The following is a 23,694-nucleotide window of genomic DNA, read 5'->3' on the forward strand; positions in this document are numbered from 1 at the left end:
ATAGTGTTGTATGTATTATATACAATTTATTTATTTTTTGGCAGAGACTGAAAACATGTATAGTTACATTTCTTCTTCTTCTTCTTCTTCTTCTTCTTCTCAAACTGCTTACCCCCCAGGGTTGGCTTTTCCCTCGGACTCAGCGAGGGATCCCACCTTTACCACCTCAAGGGCAGTGTCCTGGAGCTTCAGACTCTGGGCCGAGGGGATACAACTGGGGAGGATTACCAGTACCTCGCCCAGGCGGCCTAAACTGCTATGCTGAACAGGGGCCTTGCGGGGGATGGGAATATTGGAAGGATAGACAAGGAAGAGGGAAGGAAGCGGCCGTGGCCTTAAGTTAAGTACCATTCCAGCATTTGCCTGGAGAAGTGGGGAACCACGGAAAACCACTTCCAGGATGGCTGAGGTGGAAATCGAACCCACCTCTACTCAGTTGACCTCCCGAGGCTGAGTTGACCCCGTTCCAGCCCTCGTACTACTTTTCAAATTTCGTGCAGAGTCGGGAATCGAACCCCGACCTCCGGTGGTGGCAGCTTATCACACTAACCACTACACCACAGAGGTCGACAAAGTTACACTTACAAAGTAGAACTAGAAAATACATCTTCCTTCTTAACAAAATAATGCTAGAATAATTCAAATGTTCGAAAGGAATTATCGTATCAAATTGTTTTGAATTGCTAGTGATTCCCATGTCACAGCGGACATTCTTCAAATAAAATACTTACAGCACGTATTTATACAAATAGAGCAAGTTAGGAGAAGGAAGGTGGCAATACAGATATAATCTTGTGACGGGTTTTGAACCGCTAGAATATACATATATATATAGATCAAGTTAGGGCAAGAAATGTGGCAAAATGGCACTGTAGTACACATTTCTAAATCTTTCCACCTGTTTTGCTTCCGATCACTTCAGTTCCAGTTTGCTGGTTTGAACAGATTCAGTCTTAATCGCATGTTTTTTCCAGTCAAGTCCTCTCTTTATTTCTTGGTTTGAAAGGGAATTTGTAGTATTTTGTCAGTGGAAAAATATTATAAATACCACAAATATTTCTTTGTTTTGTTATTTCAGGCAGTTGCCACGCAGCAGAGTTATGCAAAGCCGGTAAGTACAGTTCATCCATTATGATAGAAATCGACACAGTTCTCAAACGTTAATACATGGCACACAATGAACGGAGATCAGATGTGAAGCAGAATGTTACCAACACATGAGATCAGCTTATACATACAAATTAAAATGCATACTCAACGTGAATCTACCTCTTTCAGAACTCATAGCGCGGGTTAAGTAGATAATTTATCAAATATGAACTTTGTTCAGAAACGTACTGATCGCATTTCAAGGGGGGAAAACTACGTGTTTAAACATATCCCGTCTGCACCGACCATGTGCAGTCCTTCTGCGTCCAGTTACTAAACATGTCTAGGTGGAGCCCACCAAGTGTAATTCTCCGGCACACTCACTGAGAAACACGTGTTACTCCAATATCCGCCGCTGCCACAACCCACACAAGGCGTGTAATACTCCGGCACACTCACTGAGAAACACGTGTTACTCCAATATCCAAAGCTGCCACAACACACAGGGCGTGTAATACTCCGGCACACTCACTGACAAAAGACCTGTTACTCCAATATTCCCCGCTGCCACAACCCGCAAAGGCGGATCTTCCTCTCCCTCCAGGACGGAAAGCAGACGTCAGAAGTTGTCTGCGCTAATCTCTGAGGCAGAAGACGGGGGATATTTAGACGTATGGCGCTGACTCTTTTGTGGCGGGGAAATGGTACGTTTTCTGGTAAGTGCTCGTGGACAATGCATTATCTGCGCACTTTTTAGCGGTAGATTTACAGCCTAGTGCTGAATCGGTCGACCTCGGCAATCTTCGAGATTCGTACTGACAACCTTTGTAACACAAACTATGAATCGCTTATGCATCGCTGTGCGACATCTGGAGTACACTTTACGTACTGATGCTTGTTATTTTAAGGGATGTAACATCGAAGGTCATCGGCCCACTTTACGTACTAGTACTGTTGTTATTTACACAGCAAAGTCAAACTATAGAATTTACTCTAGGAATACGATTCGTATCGAGAAATGTTGTATAATATTATATAATGTGTGTGTGACACAGTTGTTAGCGTAAGATAACAAAGGTTTAGAAAATTCATATCGATCGGTGATTTGATCGATTCACTTCAGATTTCATTTCCATTCGTTTGGTAGTCCTACCAGCACCGAGAGAGCTCCCTCCTTACTCCTCAAATACGGACACAAATCTGTCGCTAAAAAGTGTGCAGATTATAGTATCTACTCGGTCTTCCTATAAGCCTTTAAAGTGTGTAATAGGAATTTTAGGGCGTACCTGATTTAATTTTAACGAATTTCACACACGATAATCCTGAAAGACATAGAAAACATTTATATGTAGCAGCGATAAGATATGTCTCTTTTAGAGAAAATAAGGCCATTGGTTCTCAGAGCCATTCCCTTAAAGCAAGAATCAACTTTATTCACCTACTTCTTGGAGAATCTGGGGGTTACTTTTGAACTGTGTCCTAACAGCAACGTTATTCTTCTCTAAATCCATATCTCTAATGTTTCCAGTTGCTGTCTCCTGTGTTTCCCCGGTGTGCAGCTTTAATATTCATATGGAAGTACGCTCCAAATGTCTACTTGTTTCAATCTTTAGGTATTTGCCGCCTTGTACATGTTCCCTTGGTTCTGAAGGCTATCTCTTTCTCATATCATGGATACATCCGTTGTGAATGGCGAAGGCGCTTCCAAGATAATAAAGTTCGCTAACGTGATCATTTCAAGCATTGCCGATATTTTTTCTTTTACATGAGTTATATATAACCTCCCTTTAGACTTTACTTTGAGGTTCCTCTTAGAGAGGATTTCACCAAATATTGTCTTCATTGTCTTCGCAGTGTCAGCAACTATTAAAATTTCATTTGCTTATCTTAGGCAAATCTCCTGTTCCCCATTCATTTTATTACTAATTGATTTTCTTTCAACACTGCATTTTTATCAACTTGGTATAGTCGCTCCAAGTTTCATATGATCCTCGCATTTTTATTTTATCAAAAATTAAATTATCATCAAAATATAATTCACCTCCCATGCTGATACCAGCCCAGTGGATACGCACAACAAAGTTTATATTCACAGGTTCATTTGTTCTTGATACAACTTTTACTACAACGTGCACTAATTAACTTACTGAGCAACTATACGCTACAATTACTAGCTGCAGTACAATAATATGGAATGTGCAAAGTTATCTAAATCCCCAGCTAATTTCCGCCAATATTCATCCCTGTTATTTTCCTCGACCCACACCAGCAATCCCATTTATCGGAGATGAATGGCAGAAGAAGAGACAAATCGCATCACCACAATGGTCATTGTAATATTACTGTCGATCTGTTTTATGAGCTCTCGTTATTGTACCCTTTAACATTTCGTTTTCTTTTGACTGTGTTATATTAGGGCATCTAAAGTAAAGGCAGTCCTTCCTTCTTTGACGACTCTCTCTTGTATTATCGTTCACGTGATCGTTCCTTAATCATTTTTCCTATTATTATAATCAATTTCACAATTTCCCTTGCCTGCAGTATATGGACCGATGACCATGCGATTTTACGCCTTAAGATAATCACGACAAATACCATCGCCAATTAACATGACTGAACAATATTTCCACGTTAGCAATACTCGGAGCTGATACGGACTAACCAACAAACGTCTAAATTCATTGAATTATCATAGTTGGTATGTTAAAACTGTATGAGATATAAATGATAGGAACACAATATATCCTCTATAACTTTTGTTACGGTAATAATACCTTTCAATAGGACCAATAGCGTACGCTTTCAAACAATTAAATTTTAGGCACCTTCCCCTAAATTACATATTCACCCGGCGTAAATAAAATTATTCATAGCCTAAACTCTAGTACCTTATTTCCAGACTTTACATGCAAAAATTTCATTAAATTCTATTCTCCCATTTTCTCGTGGTTCGACCTCAATATGGACTTAGAAACAAAAAAAATAAATTCATTAATATCTCTGTTATCATAGCCGGTATTTACGAGACATAAATGATCTGAAATGTAATTGTAGGTAACTGTAGTTAGGACCACTAATAACATCAATATTTGAGAATTACATTTTAGGCATTCCCCTAAATTACCATTTCACTCAACATGAATAACATTATTTGTATCGTAGATTGTAGTACATAATTTTCCGACTTTAGATACCGATTTTCATTACAATTCCCTTCAGCCATTTTCGCATGATATCCGAACATACATACGTACAGACAGACATATGACGGAAAGTTAAAAAGTGCATTTCATTGAAACTGCGTACACGGCCGATACAACAATTCTGATTAATGTACAGAAACTTTATATTTATATGGAATTAAGGTGACTGCCTTCCGGAGCATCCTTGTTTTGGTACGTTTCTTGGATCAGATCTCTTTAGCTTTAATTTTCTGTTGTTTGCACGCATTCAGTACAAATTATTGTCCTTCAAGTGAGATGCTACCGCTTTTAAGTTTTGAAAGAGAATCTTAAAACCTGTGACAATTAAGTTCGGTTAATGAAGTCAGAAGGGTCGATCCGGCAACACATGTGACACACAACGCTGCACCTGCGTAGCAGCAGGTTTTGACCACCTGCTCCCAACGTTATTCAGTTGAGCATCGTGTGTGTGCCGTGTATGACCTGTTTGACCCAGTGCGTGTTTAGTACGTTGGTTCTGAACTGCGAACAGGTACATGAACGACCAAAAGATCATTGTACAGTTTTGTTTTAAACTTGGCAAGATACCGAAAGAAACGCATGCGACCTGGTATGTTTTTATGAAGATCAAGCACTGCCCTTGATGTGTGTGTACGTGTGGTTCGCCCGTTTTCAAGGAGGCTGGGAAAGTGTTTCTGGCAACCCCCGTAGGGGAAAACCGGCGACCGCCGTCAGTGACGATAACATTGAGAAGGTGAGGACATTAATCACGAACGATCAGCGATTAACTATGCGCATGATAGCAGATGCACTGCAGATTAACCGTGATTCCGTGCGGCAAATCGTTACCTTGAAGTTAGGGAAGAGGATAACATGTTCTCGTGTTGTGCGACATCACTTGAGTGACGATCAGAAGCAGGCACGTTTATAGGTTTCACAGGATTACCCACGACTCAAACTCGCGTTGAAAGGAAATAGATTTTTACGATATTCCTTACATCCAACGAATCGTGACGATGCTTTTGAACACCATCCCAAAGGAAGCCTTCTTGCAAAGTTTCCAGGACATGTATCGCCGATCTCAGCAGTGCATAGTTATGGGAGGGGAATATTTCGAAGGACAGTAAGGTCACTGTCGTGCATTGTTCACCTATGTTGATAGTACAGGACTATTCACCGAACTTTATTGTCACAGGTCGTACAACCCAACGTCAGTATGAAATTTAGAAATAAAATGTTTGTTTGTTTTAATGTTTCAGGAAGAGTCTGCGAATCCTGGTGGCAATGTAAGTACAGCGCAACAATTACAATAAAAATCGTACTGTAGACTAAACAGAGTGCTATTCCCGTAAGTTAAGGTATGACGCCCAAGAAACTAGGTTCAGAACTGAAGCATAATGTTGCCAGCGTATTAGAGGGCATTTATTAGACTCATAAATTTTTGGCATTAGAGGAGTATCAAGATAGGCACGTGGCAAATGACACACATGAATCCACACAAAATTCACATTCATTAAATCACAAAGCAATACTATTGCTTAATTAAAAATTAATGGCTGTTAATTAACTTTTTGTCTTTGAAATCACACCTGTACAAATTTTTCATTGATTTTGTCGTCGATTCCTTTCCCCTTGAATTTCCATGCGACAGATTACGAACTGGAATTCAAATTAAAATGACATTTATTGGATAGTAACCTAAATAACATATTAAGTTTCCTTAAGATTCTAAATGCTTTTGATTTTCATCAAAATTTGTTAGCTTTCTCAGAAATAATGTCTCAGTTCATCACAGCATGATGCTTGACTGTATCAGAATTAATAAACAAATCAAATCTTCGATTTTCCACCGAATCATTCCTTAATTTGAAATTTGAAATTTAAATTTATCTATCTGATATTATTAATATGCCTTTGCTGGCAGGACCTAGTGTTTACAGTGCACTATGTCTTCTGGTATAGGCTAGAGTAATTTTGTTACTTTCATAGATGTGTCTCTGTGTTATCCTTGGCTTTGACAATATGCAAGTGACTGGGGTGTGAGCGATATTAGTAATTCCAATCCTTGTGCAGCCAGTCCCTGCTATGAATGGTGTTAAAATGTCGCTCATAGGGTCGGTTGGAGTATGCATTTCAGTGGGCTTTTCAGAATGATATGTAATAGCAACTCTGTCTCGGTGAGGAAAGCAACGGGAAACTACCTCACTCCTCATTTCCCTAGTACGCCTCTTCAGTGATGCCTAGGCCATCTATGACAGCTGATGGCATAGCTTTTGAGGATTCCACCAGCGTTAGCGCTGACGGACTGAACATACATACATATTATTAATGATATAATTTCACTGATTTTCAAAATTGTACATTAAATAAATCGTAGTTAATGGTTAACATCACAACTCATATTTTCAACATTCATGAATTTATAATGTAATCAATTCTTAATTAATTAATTGAATACTATTGCCTATTTCTTATTTGTTAAATTTTATTTCACATGATTATCAATTACATATTCTAATATTTCTTATACTTACGTCAATAGTTAACTATCGGTGTTTATTATCAAAATAATCAATTAAGAATTCATTATTTCAACGAATTATATTAGCCCAGTTTATCTTAATTGATTATTAACCTCTCTAATTTTTTTGACTTGATTATTAATCTTATTTCGGCGAATAACATTTTTATATTAATGGTCATTACCACCAAAATTTAATACAGGCTTCTCATTACCTTCACTTCATTTCATTCTAATAGGAATATCGTCTTAAAATAGCATTGCTTACTATCGATATCCTGGTTTAAATAATACGTGGTTATTAATTTACATTTTCTATTACAACTATATAAGATTTAATTTTTCTCATTTTTCATTGCCTTCACCTTTGTTTTCACTGCACTGTAACACGGTATTCAAATGCTCTCAACCTTACATCTACAAACTCTCCATCAGTGTAGCTATGCAATGTCCATCATTGGAATGCAATCAATTTCTTTTACCTCCCAAAAATTCCTATCTTCAACATGATCTGAAATCTTCCACCATGTCAGAACAAGTGAAGTTGAGAAATTCCACATAAGAACACATGGCAAATGCAACAACTGGTTATCCAAAATCAGCACACTAACAGCATTCATTTTGCTCATAGGTTCGGAAGATGCATGCATTTCAGTGGTCTCGGCGGATTGATCTGTAACAGCAACTTGTGAATCGGCGAAGACAGCAACGGGAAACTACCTCATTCCCCACTTCCCTAGTACCCCTCTGTAGAGATGCCTAGGCCATCTCTGACAGCTGATGGCGGAGCTGTTGAGGATCCAAACAACCGTAGGGCTGACGATCGAACATACAATAGTATTCACACACAGACATGCAAATACGCATATATTAACGGACTATTTACTTGGACACTGGTTTATCTTTTTTATTTATTCATTGATTTATTCTTATTATTCCAATCTGACGATCTTAAAGATGACAATAACTTTTGTATACCTTAGTAGATTATTTAGACAAATCATCTTGTGACTGATTTCTACATATCATTCAGTAGAACTAGTCGTTGAATCCCGAAAACTCTGACATAGGAATTTATGAGGAGAAAATCAATCTCCTTTCCTTGATCATCATACAGTTCTTCGGGATTAAATATCTTAAATTATTTATACTTTTCAAGCAACATACTGTAACAGTAAATTGTCGTACTTTGTCTATGGCGAGCATAAGACCAGACGCAGGACGTGTATGGGTTCTGAATGGAGTGTTTACAGAGGGAGAGAGGTTTCCTTGAAATGATTCTTAAGTTCATTTAAATTTTGAGTTTATTAACAAAGTTCAAAATTCATATCATCTCTGTACAGATGATATACTCGTAAACGTTCTTTCCTCGTCCTGGGCTGGTGATGTACTCGAAATCCGTCTGTTCTCCTCGTACTACCATCAGTCTCCTCTCTGCACCATGGAACCACGATTTCTCCCACGATGGAAATTCTAGAGGTTCTCCAATATCTATTGTACCAGGAAAAGTTTTTGGGTAAAGGGCATGAGTAGGACCTCAGGGAGTGGAACTTGGTTTTGGAGCCGATACAGAGTAGGATAGGCTCGCAGAGCGAATAATAGATGGTTTAAAAAAATTTAAAACAATTTATTAATTCTTCACCCTGCAATATGATTATTGGACTCAAATCTGGCATTGAAATTAAAAGTTTGAACGTAATCTTCCTGAATTCTGTTCATGAAAATTAAATGAATATCACTGATTCCAAAGTCTTTCATATGTGAGTTTATGAGGTATTGAATTTCCACCTAAAGTATTTCGAAACATAAGCACACACTTGTAATTGCAAATTGATATGAGAAATTAAATTTCTGTTAAAAGTTTTCAGTTTTCAGTTTGTAAACCTTGATATATAGCACACTTGAAAAGCCTAAAGTCTTTCTATGAGATATGAAAATTAAATTTGAAAATTAAATTAATCACTTCTGAGAAATTATGAGAACTCTGAAATATTTGTTCACACGCGGCACTGAAGTTTCCACTGTTCAAAACCAATGAGAAAATTTTAGTCAGTTTGTTACTACTCACTTACTGAAAGAAATGTTGCTACAAATGTCGAAGGATGGACATCTGGAATGTTCCGTGTAGAATCAGGATCGGCGATGTTCCCTTAACACACCATGTTGACGTTCCCCGATGAGGTGATGATAGCTGGAACTGGATCGTGTAGAATTTCAGCTCGTTGAGGTGATTTTGCACACACGAAATATTCACTTGGTGCGAGTAGTTATCACTGACACTGTCATTTACTGTTGAACACAGTTGAACTTTAAGACGTTAAATGAATAATCACAGTCCTTTCTGTATGAAATACTACTCAAAGTCGTTACTGAAAACGTCCATAACAACACAGTTCACACTTGAAAAAGGCAAATCATAGTCTATAATCATAGCCTTTGAACACGGTTCATTAAGTCACTAAGTATTATTTTCTGATTAGCTGGTTATTATAACGTCATGTTACCTCAGAAAAAATTCTTAGTATTCACCCAGATTACTATTGTAAGTTCTATATTAATATGGCATGAACACTATGTGAATAAAGAAACACAGTTCGATGCTCGAAAAGAAATGAGTCCTGGTAATTCTACACATTAGGTTCTGTTCATGTTAGAAGTTCAATATCATGTGAAGTAAGCTAAGTCTACACGTAATGATATATTCTGCGAACGTTAAATATTTGGTATTTGCACTTCAATAAATTCACTCGTATTACATTCTCAAATGTCTTTAGAATTAGACCGTAGTCGCGACGTGAGATACTAAAGACAGTGCGACGTCTTTTATAATTTTGTCGGCGATATAACTTCGTGTTCCGGAAATGCGACGGCAAGTACTTTCACCGTGACTGCGCGGACATACTGTACGAGTCGGTCGCTAGTCTGTCTCGCTCACACACACATCTGTGTACTCTTACTTGTACTGCCCTGCTCCGCTTGTTAGCCTTGACATATATTCTGGCGCTGGGAGGGGTGGTTTCTCTTCTCCATGTGACCGTGAGTGCGTAATTTCTTTTAGACTTTAAATTATTATAACTCAACAACCATGGGATGGATTAATTCGAAATTCACAGGGATTAAGTTTTATGACGTCCGCTACAATTCAGCGTTTATCTCATTGAAATTGGTTCAGGCGTTGAAAACTTGCGAAAAGAAAATTATTTTCGAGAAATATCTCTAGGGGAGGTGAGCTTCGAACGACAGGTGACGTCACTTGACTCCGCCTAGTGCACTCGTGGAGTCTGGCACATACTGGAACATTCTTTACTTAGATGTTCGTACGTCGGTCGGATCTTTTATGCTGGAATAACGTTTTTTCGAATGATATGGACCAGGACCTAGGCTTTCCTGGTACACTAAATGACCTCTGGGAGATCTGTACGTCGAGACATTGTTGTAGGAAAAATGATTCATGAATGCATACACTTAAAACTGGGACGTGCTAACACGGAAAGCGGTTTCTGCACAGAAGAAAGGAGACTTAGTAATGGGTTCAAATAAGGTTGAAAACACAAAAAATGACTAACTGAAGAATTATCACACGGTAGAATGTTTACTAAAATCTATCCCGTGTTTTATCATTAATCACTTGAACTGAGTTCTGTGAGACACGACATACGATTTTAACACCTTGGAGATAATTCAACACAGTTGAATGTTAATGGAATCGAACTCATAAACTAAAGAATCACTTGCAATTTAGTGTCATCAAATGTCAATAAAATTGACTAAATAAGTTTGGAAAATGTGACACTTGCAAGAGTCTGAAATTATTACACACGAAAAAAGTCTAACATTCTGTGAAATTTAAACTCAATCACTTGAAAAAAAATGAAAATCTTCCGGAGGTGCACATGACTCTGACGTTCACTCAGCCTACACCAGAAATGAGTACAAGGTTAATTCCTGGGGGAAAAGGAGGCCGGGTGTGAAGCTAACCACTCTACCCCATCAAGTGTCGAGGTTACATTTCACCCCTCCAAGGGCCTTCAGGGGCTGTACGGAGATGACCTTGCTTCGCTTTGCTTTGCACTGCACACATTACTTCATCTAATCAGTGCTACACAAACACACTCTAAATTACCATCACCAAGTAAATATTAAGAGAAAAAGAATACTAGTCTTCTGCAAATTAACAGAAAATATTACTTTTAGAGACAAGATCATACAACAGTGTAGTAAATTTGAAATAGTATGGTACAATTTGTTACTTATTCATAGCAAATGGGTTTCGATTCTCTGTCGGTCTTTCCTTGTGTGAGTTGATCATAAAATTGCTCCAGATACATGGCTGTGTTTGGTTCGTTGCTGAATCTGGTCAATCCGCTTCACAGACTCGGCTGCGTATCCATTTAGTAGGTCATCGGTAAAGCAATGTCCTCACGGTAAGATCCAGTTGTCCAATAAATGCTCCAGTCGATCTGAACATGGTATTCCTGCGATGAGGTTGGTTATATCGAACAGATTTCACAGTTTTAATCACGTTCATAGCTGAAACCGACAATTAATTTGCACATAACAAGAATAAAGTGTGTTATTGAGTGTCGAATGAATAATACTCTAATTATAACTGATGAGTCAAGTGTCAATTCGCTGTATGAATTTTTGTTGCACAATCCTATAGCACATAAGAATATCATATTCACCTAACGCACGTTTATTGTATTACGATGCCTTCATAAGTTAACGTTCCTCGCATAAATATCATAAATATCACGAACATCTTGGCGACGTGGCTGCAGAATGTTCTTCATCAAGAGTTTCCGGCGTGGTAAATATCCACGCCGTAATTAACGTAGAGTATCAGAGTAGAGCCACAGAGTATATATTCATAAGAGTCAGAAAGCAATTCTCATCTGCACACGTCTTTTATTACCTAAAGCGCAGGTAGGCGTGTATACTAATATGCACTATCATTGGTCAGTAAATCAATTCCAAATTACTAATAGTTCATTGCTGGCCTCCTTAGATAGTTCTAGAATAGTACCGGTATAGTTAGTTTCCATGTGGGCACGCTCAAATCGGTCGCGTGATTATTCCTCCCTTGCTTGTGGCGAGCTAGTTTAACAAACGACACTAGCCTTATGTGGGCTTGTGTTATCTCTCCTCGAACACAGTCAAGGTCGAGCTTCAAGCTTTTCGCTTCACGCCTCACTCTCATACGAAAGAATAAATGACTATTAAAATAGTGACTAATGCAAGAAATGTAATATTCTCTTTCTAAATTAACGATGTGGGCCCTATCATTTTAGACGGATACAATACATAACTATTACAATGAGGTGTTATACGGGCGCCAAGAACATTCTTTTCAATATGAATCTGTCTGGAAATGCGCTTTTTTGTTTGCCCTGTTTATTGTTCAGCAAAGAAGGAAGTGTATGGAATTCAGCTGGGTGCACAGACCTTGCTCATTCGAGTGGAAAAATAAATAAACATGAAAATTCTCATGCACAAAAAACGCGAGTATTGAATTCTCTAAGCTAGGCCGTGTCAATATCACCACGCAGCTGGATTTCGCTTGCCGTGAATCGATTAAGAAACATAATGAGCAAGTCGATGCAAATAGGTATATACTGTCTAGATTAATCGACTGTGTTAAGTTTTGTGGAGCTTTCGAACTGTCACTGCGTGGCCACGATGAAAGCGATACTTCTGATAATCCTGGGATTTTCAGCGGACTAGTAAACTTCGTAAGCTCTATTGACAATGCAATGAAAGAGCATTTGGAAAGTGCTACCGTTTTTAAAGGTACTTCCCACACTGTTCAAAATGAACTTCTTGATTGCATGTTGAGCATGTGCAGACATGAAATATCTAATGAGATTCATGCCGCTCATTATTTGGCAGTTATGGCTGATGAAACGACAGATGTTTCTACATTGTAACAAATGGTAATTGTTCATAGATATGAAGTGGGAGGGGTTCCGGTTGAAAGGTACTGGGGTTTTGTCAACCCAAAAGCTCAAGACGCGGAGACTATTTTTGGAATTGTTCATGCAGAATTAGAACGCCAAGTGGGGAGTCACAGACAGAAGGGTATTGGACAATGCTACGACGGAGCGGCAGTATTAAGAGGGGGTAGAAAGGGGTACAGCTAGAATAAGAGAGATTAACCCCCAAGCGTATTACATCCATTGTTATGCTCATCAGTTTAATTTAATTTTACAGAAAGCAGCATCTATAAATAGTTCGTGTAGGCACTTTTTTCCAACTTAACAGCCTTTCCAGCATTCTTTTCTCGATCAGCGCAGAGAACGAAAGTTTTGGTTTCGCCGGTAGAGAAGAGGCTTCCGAAGACTATAAGCACCAGATGGAATTTCTCAGGTCGTTTAGTCCAAACCGTATATGAGAACACGGACAATTTAATAGAATGCCTCGAAGAAATTCGAAATTCATCTCATGTTGACGATGTTACGAAGCGGGAGAGCTTCGGGCTTCTGTACAGTTTGAGAGATACACAATTTATGTTTTGGCTACAATTCTTTCACCGTTTCATGCCACATGCCGACATTCTTTTCAAATTACTACAGCACTGAAATATCGATGCAGTTAAAGTGAAAGAACATATTTCAGAATTCCGAAGGCATGTTGAGAAAGTCAGGGACGGCACCACGGACTTGGACGCTGATATATCCTACAGTGATCAACTCGCTCAAAAGAGGCGAAAAAACTCAGATAGTGCAGTAGCTGCTAAAGAAGTATGTGATGTAATAACTGTTCACATGGAAGAACGATTTTCATTCCGTTCTCACTTACTGGCTCCTAGTCTGGTTGGTGTGCGTGCGTTTGGTGTGTATTCATACTCTTTTCCAGAAAGAGAACTAAATACAGTGGTGCATATGTATCCCTGCCTAAATAAGACACAGTTGAAGACTGAACTAGAAGTATTGTATATGAGAAGTGACTTCCAGAAAGCTGATCGGGCCATTTCCATGTTGCAGTTTCTGCTTGACAATGAACTAGAAAGGGACACATTTCCACAAGTATGCGAATTACTCCGAATTGTTGTCACAACTTCAATGAAGACAGCCGAGCCTGGGATGTGTTTTTCTACTTTGAAACGAATTAAAGCGCTTCTGAAGAACACCATGACTGGAGAACAACGCGCTGGCTATGCTTGCTATTGAGAAGAGATTTGTCAACAACATCAGTGACTTCAATCGTAAAGTGATTGAGAAATTTGCGCGATTGAAGGACAGAAGGATTGCTTTCCTGTACAAATAATCAGCATTTACGTGAGTTGCTAATCTAAATCCTATCATTTAAATAAGCATGATCTAGTGTTGTTGGTTGTATTGCATACTAAATCGTTTAGAGTAGTGGCTATAATTTGCAAAATGAGAATAATTACCATGTGGTACAGTAGAACCCTGACTAACCGAGATAATGTGGAGACTTTTTGGGTCAATTCGGATATAATTATTTTAAAAAATTCCGGTAAATGCGGCACACATTCCTTCTATGCTTCTCGTCATACCCAGCTGAACTTTGTGCTGTTTAAAAACCAGGAATAGTGCTCGCATCCTTCAGTGTTCGCAGTGCAGTAAAGCTATTATGAATTTTACTATTGTTCTACACTAAGAACGTGCCTACCTCTTACCCGGAGGCCCCGGGTTCGATTCCCGGCCAGGTCATGGATTTTAACCCGGATCTGAGGGCGGGTTCGAGGTCCACTCAGCCTACGTAATTACAATTGAGGAGCTATCTGAAGGTGAGATGGCGGTCAAAAAAGCCAAGAATAACGGCCGAGAGGATTCATCGTGCTAACCACACGACACCTCGTAATCTGCAGACCACCGAGCTGAGCAGCAGTCGCTTGGTGGGCCATGGGGTTTGGTTTGGTTCTACACTAACACCCAGGTGAACTTCGTACTGTTCAAAAACCAAGAATAGCGCTCGCATCCTACAATATTCGCAGTGTAGTAAAGTTATTGTGAATTTTACTTTTCTTCTACGCTAACAAATTAGTCTCGTATAAAACTTATCCTCGGTTACAGGAGTTCTACCAAATTATTTGTGAAGAAGGAACCGTACAAGGAACTGTTAGTGAAATGATTTATGTATCTATGTTACTTTTTTGCTGATTTGAGACATGAACAAAAATGTTGTTGTGAACCCCCTAAAAATTCTGTCATGAGCCGCCACTGCTGTCGCATGAGTATCAAAAATATAAAGTAGTATGTGAAAACTGCACAAAAAAAGTCGCCCATTCAATGAGTCTAACTCAATCTAACCCATAAATATAGGAGATACGAGAAGATTTCATAGGACCAACCAATTAGAACACTGAAAGAGGCGTCTGATGGTGAAGTCCGTTTGTAGATATGTCGTACAGTTTCAAAGCAGTAACTCTCCAAATAAAAGTCTGCACTTCTAGAGTGTGTCTGTACACTGACTGTTTTGGCTAAATTTCCGGACAGTTGTCAGTTTCAGTTGTAATAATGACCATCTGCATATTTTTAGCTTTGGTGTCTGTTTGTCTGTGTGTTTGTCTATAACTTGGAAAATACTGAAAATATTTCCACCAAACTTCATATTTAGAATTCACCTGTCCTTGGTATATTTTAGGGCAAATATTTTTTCTAAATCCCTGAACTGACTGGGTTTTATACGAAACCGAAACCGTAATTTTTCACTCCCTCAAAATATACACAATCAAACTTAATGGAAATCTACCTACCTTAATGGAAATTAACTTCTAAACCTTTTTCCTCATGTGCATCATTTCGATACCAGGATTAATAAGTGAGATATCGTTAACGGACCATTTTTCGGTACAAGTCCCACCGGACTTAACTCAAGAGCGGGTGCGTGTAAAGCGTATTTCTACAACTTGAAAACCACTAAAAATATTTGAATCAAACTTTATATTTAGCAGCCACCTGTCCAAAGGTATCTTTTAAAGGTCAATAACATTTCATGTTCCCGGAATAGACTGGCGATTTATAGGGAACCGAAATGGTGATTTTACTCTTCGAAAATATATACAGCACAAGACCAACCTGACGGGAAATCGACCAAAATTAATGGAAATCCATTTCTAAAATTTTTTCATGTGCATTTTTTCGACAAGAGAAATAATAAAGATGTCATGAATGATCGTTTTGCAGGTTAAATGCATCGGAAATAGCCTAAAATGTGCTGTACGTGGAGCAGATTCCTTATCTATCTATATAAACAAAATCGTAACGACTGTGTACATGTACATTGTCTATTTTGGCGAAATTTTCGTACAGCTACCCGTTTAACGGATAATAATGACAATCTGCATATTTTTTGGTTTAGTTTCCTGAAAGTCCTAATTTTTACCCTCCTCGCCCAAAATCCAGATTGCGGCATAATCTGTCAGACGAACAAGAAAGTTTAAATTTGACAAAATTATACGTTTTAGCCTGTAACGGTCGGAAAACTTCCAAGATCTTTAAATTTTTCTCTTTTTATCCCCGAAGAATATCGAAATATGGAGGCAATTTGAATGATGGTTCAGACCTTCGGGAAGTCCTATCACATAACGGATGGCACAGTCCCCGTTCAATTTGGAGTGATCTACAACCTTGGTCTTATGACTTTTTGTCGTATCTGTATCCCTTTTACATTTGATTTTTCTCTATTTCTCGATGTTAAGTAAATTTGGACTTTTCACATGCATAATTCATACTTTCAATCACTTATAGGAAAGATAGAGTCATCAAACTCTACACGAAAATTGGCCCACTCAGTAGCCATAAATGAGCCAAATGCTATGTATGTAGCTGTCACATAATTATGTGAAAAGTAAAGCAATGTGAGATAATCTTACAAAAATGTTACCCTATTCAACGTTTCTAATTTATTCTGACCCATGAATAGATGAGATACTATAGGACCAGCCATTTAGGCCGCTAAATCCGGCGTCTTATGGTACAATCCTTTGTCGATATGACGTACCGTTTTCAGCAGTTAATCTGTAAATGAAGGTCTGCAATGTTGTATTCAATGATGTCGATTTGTAGCGATCGTGAAAGGGTGTGTCTGCTATTGTAATCAGTACTCCCCACACCGACATTCACTCGCAGTAAGAATGGGGTCCTTCTCCAACTCCTGTCTAACTGGCATTAGTAAGGAAGTTCTACCATTGTAATGAATAATTCACTTCTCTATTTGACATGCAGAAGGCAAGGGAGCGTGCAGTTTTATTTAAAACTCTCTAACCCGCTTGTGTTTGGCTGTAGGCCAGGGTGCCCGCCATTATGAACAAATGTGCCCATCTAAAATGTGACTGGCATTAGGCATAGTGGCCTGCTATTTTGATGGGAACTCACCAACTTTATGTGACTGTCAGCAAGTTAGCTGGAAGTAGGAAAAGAGGCCTGTCATTATAATGATAACTGCACAACTCAATTTCGACTGGTAGTAGGAAAGTTGCCTGGCATTATAATAAAAACTCGACTGTAATCTGTCTGGAAGTAGGAAAGGATTCCTCCCCAAATAGATTGTGACCGCGCAGTAGGCAATGGAGCCTGCAATTATAATGCAAACTTCCGAACTCGATTGTGAATGGCAGTAAGCAAGTGAGCCTTCTGTTATCATCACAAATCCGTAACAAACACTTTGCATTGGAAACGACGTATGGGGACCTCCCCATGCTGTTTCTCAGATAACGCTAAGAGACATGCAATTTTAAAACAATCGTATTTACTGCATGCACAGTATTTACTTCGATATTCCAATACATTATAGAATACCGTAGTGAAGCTAGTTATCTTAATAAATGGACTATAATTATGAACGTTTCAATTTTTTGTGGAAATAAGTTGCGATAACATTATCCACCAAATTTATGAAAGTTCAATAACAATATTTGAACATTTCTTGACATAGAGTATTTTACCAATTATCACGATTATAATCTAATTTGTACCTATATGCTGTGGGTAGTGTGTGTAAACAAATTATTCACGTCACTGGAGTAGTTTCAGAGTTTACCCTAGCTTAGAGTGTACTTGCGTCAGAAAATCATTGCATGGAATTAACTGTCATCAAAAATCAACAATAAATTTTAACCAGTAACTAATAACCTAAACCATATTTTACAATGTTAATTCATTGCACATTTGTACCTTTACTTAGTCTGTTATTAATTTCAATCAATCAATCAATACTGATCTGCATTTAGGGCAGTCGCCCAGGTGGAAGATCCTCTATCTGTTGTTTTCGTATCCTTTACTTAAATGATTGCAAAGAAATTGGAAATTGGTAAGTTATTCCTATCCCTAACGCCCCTTCCTATAAACGAATATTTGCCCCAATTTGTCCACTTGCATTCCAACTTTATCTTCATATTATGATCTTTCCTACTTTTAAAGACACCACTAAAACAGATTCGTCTACTGATGTCATTCCATACCATCTCGCCACTGACAGCTGGGAACATATCACTTAGTCAATCAGCTCTTCTCCTTTCTGCTAAGTTTCCCCAGCCCAAATTGTGCAACATTTTTGTAACGCTAATCTTTTGTCGGAAATCACAAACAACAAATCGAGCTGCTTTTCTTTGGATTTTCCTTACTACAACCCCTAAATACCCGCGTAACCAAGTGCAGAGATCTGTACCCTTTATTTATAATCATATTTATGTGATTACCCCAATGAAGATTAAAACTGAGAGGACTTTTCCTATTTGTGAAACTCACAACCTGACTCTTACTCCGTTTATCATCATACCATTGCCTACAGTCCATCTCACAACATTGTCGAGGTCACGTTGCAGTTGCTCACAACCTTGTAACTTATTTATTACTCTGTACAGAATAACATCATCTGCAAAAAGCCTTCTTTATACACATCATTGATATATATATATATATAAGAAAATATAAAGGTCCAATAATACTGCCTCGAGGAATTCCTCTCTGAATCGCTACAGGGACAGACAAAGCTTCGCCTACTCTAATTCTCTGAGTTCTAATTTCTAGAAACTTAGCCACCCATTCAGTCACTCTTTCTTCAAGTCCAATTCGACTCATTTTAACCAGTAGTCTTCCAATACATTGTACATTATGTCCATCACCATTTCCTTTATACACAGCGGTACTACAGCAACTCTCCATTCATTTGGTATAGCTCCTTCCTGCAAACAATAACCAAATACTTACAATCACATGAATAGAACCAGCTGTTGGGTGGTTAGGCCGTGTGCATTTTGCAGAGTTTCGCCCAGACGTGCCATTTGTCTCATCAGCTGAATTGGCACGCCTCTCCAGGACTCTACTTAGCAGTGGCAGACCAAGCGTATGGTCTCGCCGTGTTAGCAAATAGGGATTGCTAACCTGCTAAAGGAGAATTGAATTTTTCCGTTTCCAAAACAATTTTACCCCCCATGGAGTTAGAACATCAAAAATGGCTTTCATGGTCGCATATCTTATAATCACATGAATAAAACCAGCTTTTCGGGTGGTTAGGCAGTGCGCATTTTGCAGAGTTTCGCCCAGATAATCAAATAAATACTTTAGATATGGTACTATATCCGAACCCATTCTCTTTAGTATATCCCCCGAAACCTTATCAATTCCTCTCTGAATCGTTACAGGGACAGACAAAGCTTTCCTACTCTAATTCTCTGAGTTCTAATTTCTAGAAACCTAGCCACCCATTCCAACACTCTTTTTTTCAAGTCCAATTGCACTCATTTTAACCAGTAGTCTTCCTTGATCTACCGTATCAAATGTATTAGACAGGTCAATCGCGATACAGTCCATTTGACCTCCTGAATCCAGGATATCTGCTATATCTTGCTGGAATCCTACAAGTTGAGCTTCAGTGGAATAACCCTTCCTAAACACAAACTGCCTTCTATCAAACCAGTTATTAATTTCGCAAACATGTCTAATATAATCAGAAGGACTGCTTTCCCAAAGCTTACATGCAATGCATATCAAACAGACTGGCCTGTAATTTTTCAGCTTTATGTCCATCACCCTTTCCTTTATACACAGGGGTACTACAGCAACTCTCCGTTCATTTGGAATAGCTCCTTCCTGCAAACAATAATCAAATAAGTACTTTAGATATGGTACTATATCCCAACCCATTGGCTTTGGTATATCCCCCGAAACCTTATCAATTCCAGCTGCTTTTCTAGATTTTAACTTTTGTAACTTACTGTAAATGCCATAATTGATTTTTATGTGATAATTTGTATCAACCTGAAATAATTATTTTGTCCAAATTATGTCCAAAATATTTTCTTCTACTTTACTGTGGTCTTCACAACCATGTGACCTTAATATTTATTCAGAATTATATTTAAGTATCATGAAAATCGAATTCACCTCTCATGTGGATAGAAACAAGGAACATTATATTTATAGGTTCACTTGTTCCTTATATCGTAGAACGAATACTACATTGTGCGCTCATAAACCTATTGTGCGATTATATATATATTGAAAATATAAGGTGACAGTTATCTGGCCTGTCCTCATTTTGTTACTTCAACTACTACTCATCTGCCATTCCATTTATGTTCTACACTTTCATGGTTTGAAAGAGTATTTCCATGCCCGCCGTCAGAACAAATATTTATAACTAAAACACTTCTCTCTTTCTTGTTTCAGATTCCAAATTGTGGTTCCTTTGTAAGTACACTACGCCAATTACAATCATTACCATAAAATACATAGGGTGCCTTTCTTGTAAGTTATGACACCACACCAAAGAAACAAAACTCAGAATGGAAATAGAATGTTACCAATACACCGTTCCTTATAAAATAAAGCTAATCTTTGCATGATAAGCAACGTTACCATATTCGTTCATGTCGCATTATGTTATTAATCATATGCTGTATACAAACACCTTTAAACACAATGTAGATATGCATCTCGTGAGCACAGTGAATTTGCAGACTCAAAGTAAATCTTTACACTTCATAAAAACTTCAGAAAGTATCTTTATGGAATTTAACACACACACACACACACACACACACTGAAACAGGCTTCAGTGGTCCAGCAAGAAAAGATTTTTTCTCTGGAACCAATAGATTTTCCAATAAAGTCTCCTCCTTCAGCGGTCACCTCACACCGCGGTCAGCGGTCAAACACATTTCACAAATTGAGCTGAATTAAGCCGCCGGTCATGACCACCCCGAACACATTGTTCAGTCCTGAGACAGACTATTACAGTCAACCGTTTTCACATCTACCCATCAAAGCAGTATGCAGTTCTCTTTTCTGGTCCATTATAAATACTTTCCTCGGCTTTATCCTACGTTCTCCATAGCCCAGCAATAAACAATGCTGTAAATTGAGCGGGGCCGAATGGGTGCCGTTCTTGATAAAAGTTCTCAAAAGCGAACAAATTTAAAGATAATTTGTTTGGAATAATGTTTGAAAAATTAAGGCCCGTACCTTTCATCGCTAGTACGAAGAGAATACAACCTCGCATCTGAATAAACGTTTGTCATTGTTTGAAACTTGTGTCACTAAAAAGAAACTAGAAAATACTGCAATAGAAACCACACTAAATATAGTCCAGTATAGTTCTAATATACCTAGAGTACAGTATCGGCACACACCGGGGTTTTACTGTAATTTATATCTATTAAACATAATGCTCGTTTTATTGCACGGTAGGCCCTACTATTTATGTATTTCATTATTTCATTAGTTATGAATTAGTTCATTTATTTACTCATTAGTTATTTAATGATTACTGATTTATTTATTTACTTACTTAATAATATTCTCACTGTTCTTCTTTCTAGGGTGATTGGGGATGCGAATAAAACTAAATGGATCCAGTACTCTTGCAAGTATCGAAGTGTCTAAAGAATGATCCACTACTTTCGAAGAACTTTCCTATACCTACTAACATCATGATTTATGTTGATTGTTTGCACTGGAGAAGAGCTTTGCTTGTATAGTTCTTCAGTATAAAAGAAAATTGTGCTTATCTTAACGAAAAATAAACAAGAATTTTAAAATATCTGTGTTCATATAATACCTCTATTTACCTAGTTTACCTAGCACCGCGTAATAAAAAAAGCGCTTGGAAAAATTACTGTGCCTTTAATGTCACCCAGATCCACTGTCTGCCATAGTGGTGCTCAAAAATGTAATTAAACGCCACAAACCTGCAATGAGCTGCAGCTACTACTGAACTCTTCGTTGTCTGCTTATTACATAACATATAATTATATAATGTCTGTACCGGGCGGTACACCTCCACTCCGTTAATTTAAAATGTGCGCCTGTTGGAACTCCTCTGCTGGAGGAGGGCTGAACTTTATCTACGCTGTTAATTCTTTACTTTCTCAAAAGATGTCACCATGTGGAAAAATTTGAGTTTTTGAACTGTGTCATTTTTGATGTGTTTTTGTTTCGCTTGAAGTAAGAAGTGTGAACTTTCTCTTCTAGAGGACACTACTGAAGATCTACAATAGTGCAACCTAGTGCGGAGTCAAAGAACTATTTTGTTGGAGAAAATTTAATTTCAAGAGTTTGTTCTTTGTTAAATTTCTTTCTGTCTTTGTTTAAGTTGGCAATATTTACCCCTTTCTTCCCCTTGTTATGAATGTAACCAATCCCGAATTTCTTTAATTAATTTCTGGCCAATCAGGGGTATCTTCCCCCAACTTGAATCTGTTGCGGGGTCCTATCCAATAAAATATTTGTGGGCGGGTGTTTTCTTTCCCCTAACGCCTAGAACCTTCCACGAGAGGATATAAACTGCTGATTTTTGGGTCTCTGCGCCACTTCTGTTCCATCTTTCAGTGTGTTAAGTACATAGCAGGGGGCGGGAAGCGCCTCTTTCTTCGGCAGCGGTCAACAACAAGGTAATGGCCGATTAATAACTTCTTTCTTTGCTAGCTCAGCAGTTTAACTTTCGGGGCGGGTTCTAAGCGTTCTACCATGTAACCTTTTCCTAAATGTAACTACTCTTTTATATATTCTCTTTTAAAGCTTCATATTGGGATAGAGAGTGCTAACCCTCTCGAGCTCCCACTCATATTGTTGTGAGGTGAACTTAGTTTCTCAACCTATTCTCCGATAACGTAAAACAATGTGTTCTCTTCTTAAGTCACCTCTTTAGAATAGGATTAGCCCTTGTGTTAACGGCCTAGTGCCAAGTAGGTCTTAATCAAAGTGTACTAGGAGTGCCAGTTTGCCTCCTCCCAAATTGTCATTTTAGAGGTCATTTAATTAACCTTCTTTTTCATTCAATAGACCTCAGTAGGTTGGGTATTTTACCCCTGTGTATATGTCCTGAGAGGACAGCTTGAAGGTGAAGTTTGGTGTGGCCTGTGATTGGCTTACACTTTGAGAGCAGATTGCGCTTTTGGAATTCAATTTTTGTATGCCTCGAGGAGGCTTTACTGTGTAATTTGGAGCAAGTGCTCCAGGGTTTGATTGGGGTCTTCTGCCCCTTGGTTAAAATTTGTATATCGGAAAGTTGGGCTAGTTGCTCACGAATTGTGAACTCAGGGCTCGAAGCCCAAATTCTGTAATCTCTGTAATTGTACATTTCAAATTGTGTTTCGGCTACTAAGTACCTGTTCTTTGTTATTACTTAATTTTGAAAAGAAAATATAACCTTGTTAAATTTTACAGTAACTTTGATTCCGTAGTTTGAAACCCATTCACGCCCGCACCTTCTTACACCTCTACCTACCGCTAAAACACGGTAACAATGTCTATAGAATATATCTATTAGGAGGCCATGACTATATCATTACATTTATGAGAAGCTCTGTATTAGTACTATTATAATTCTGTTTTTTCTGAATTGATATAGATTTGATGCTGTTGTTATGAAACTTAAAAGTCATCTGTGTAATATACACTTACTGGTGTCCTGAATTTTATAGTAGTTTTTTGG

The 23,694-nt window shown here is 38.2% G+C and overlaps 1 long non-coding RNA gene across 1 annotated transcript in view; it reads left to right on the plus strand.

Moving 5' to 3' along the window:
• LOC137503046 (uncharacterized) overlaps window positions 1-21,801 on the plus strand; it is a 31,753-nt gene extending 9,952 nt beyond the window's left edge. The window contains exons 2-5 of the long non-coding RNA XR_011019016.1: window positions 1,079-1,111; window positions 5,531-5,557; window positions 20,430-20,450; window positions 21,581-21,801. This is a non-coding gene — a long non-coding RNA (uncharacterized lncRNA). The remainder of the gene's footprint in view (window positions 1-1,078; window positions 1,112-5,530; window positions 5,558-20,429; window positions 20,451-21,580) is intronic.
• Window positions 21,802-23,694: the final 1,893 nt, after the last annotated feature.

Source organism: Anabrus simplex, chromosome X, assembly GCF_040414725.1.
Source record: "Anabrus simplex isolate iqAnaSimp1 chromosome X, ASM4041472v1, whole genome shotgun sequence".
NCBI lineage: Eukaryota > Metazoa > Arthropoda > Insecta > Orthoptera > Tettigoniidae > Anabrus > Anabrus simplex.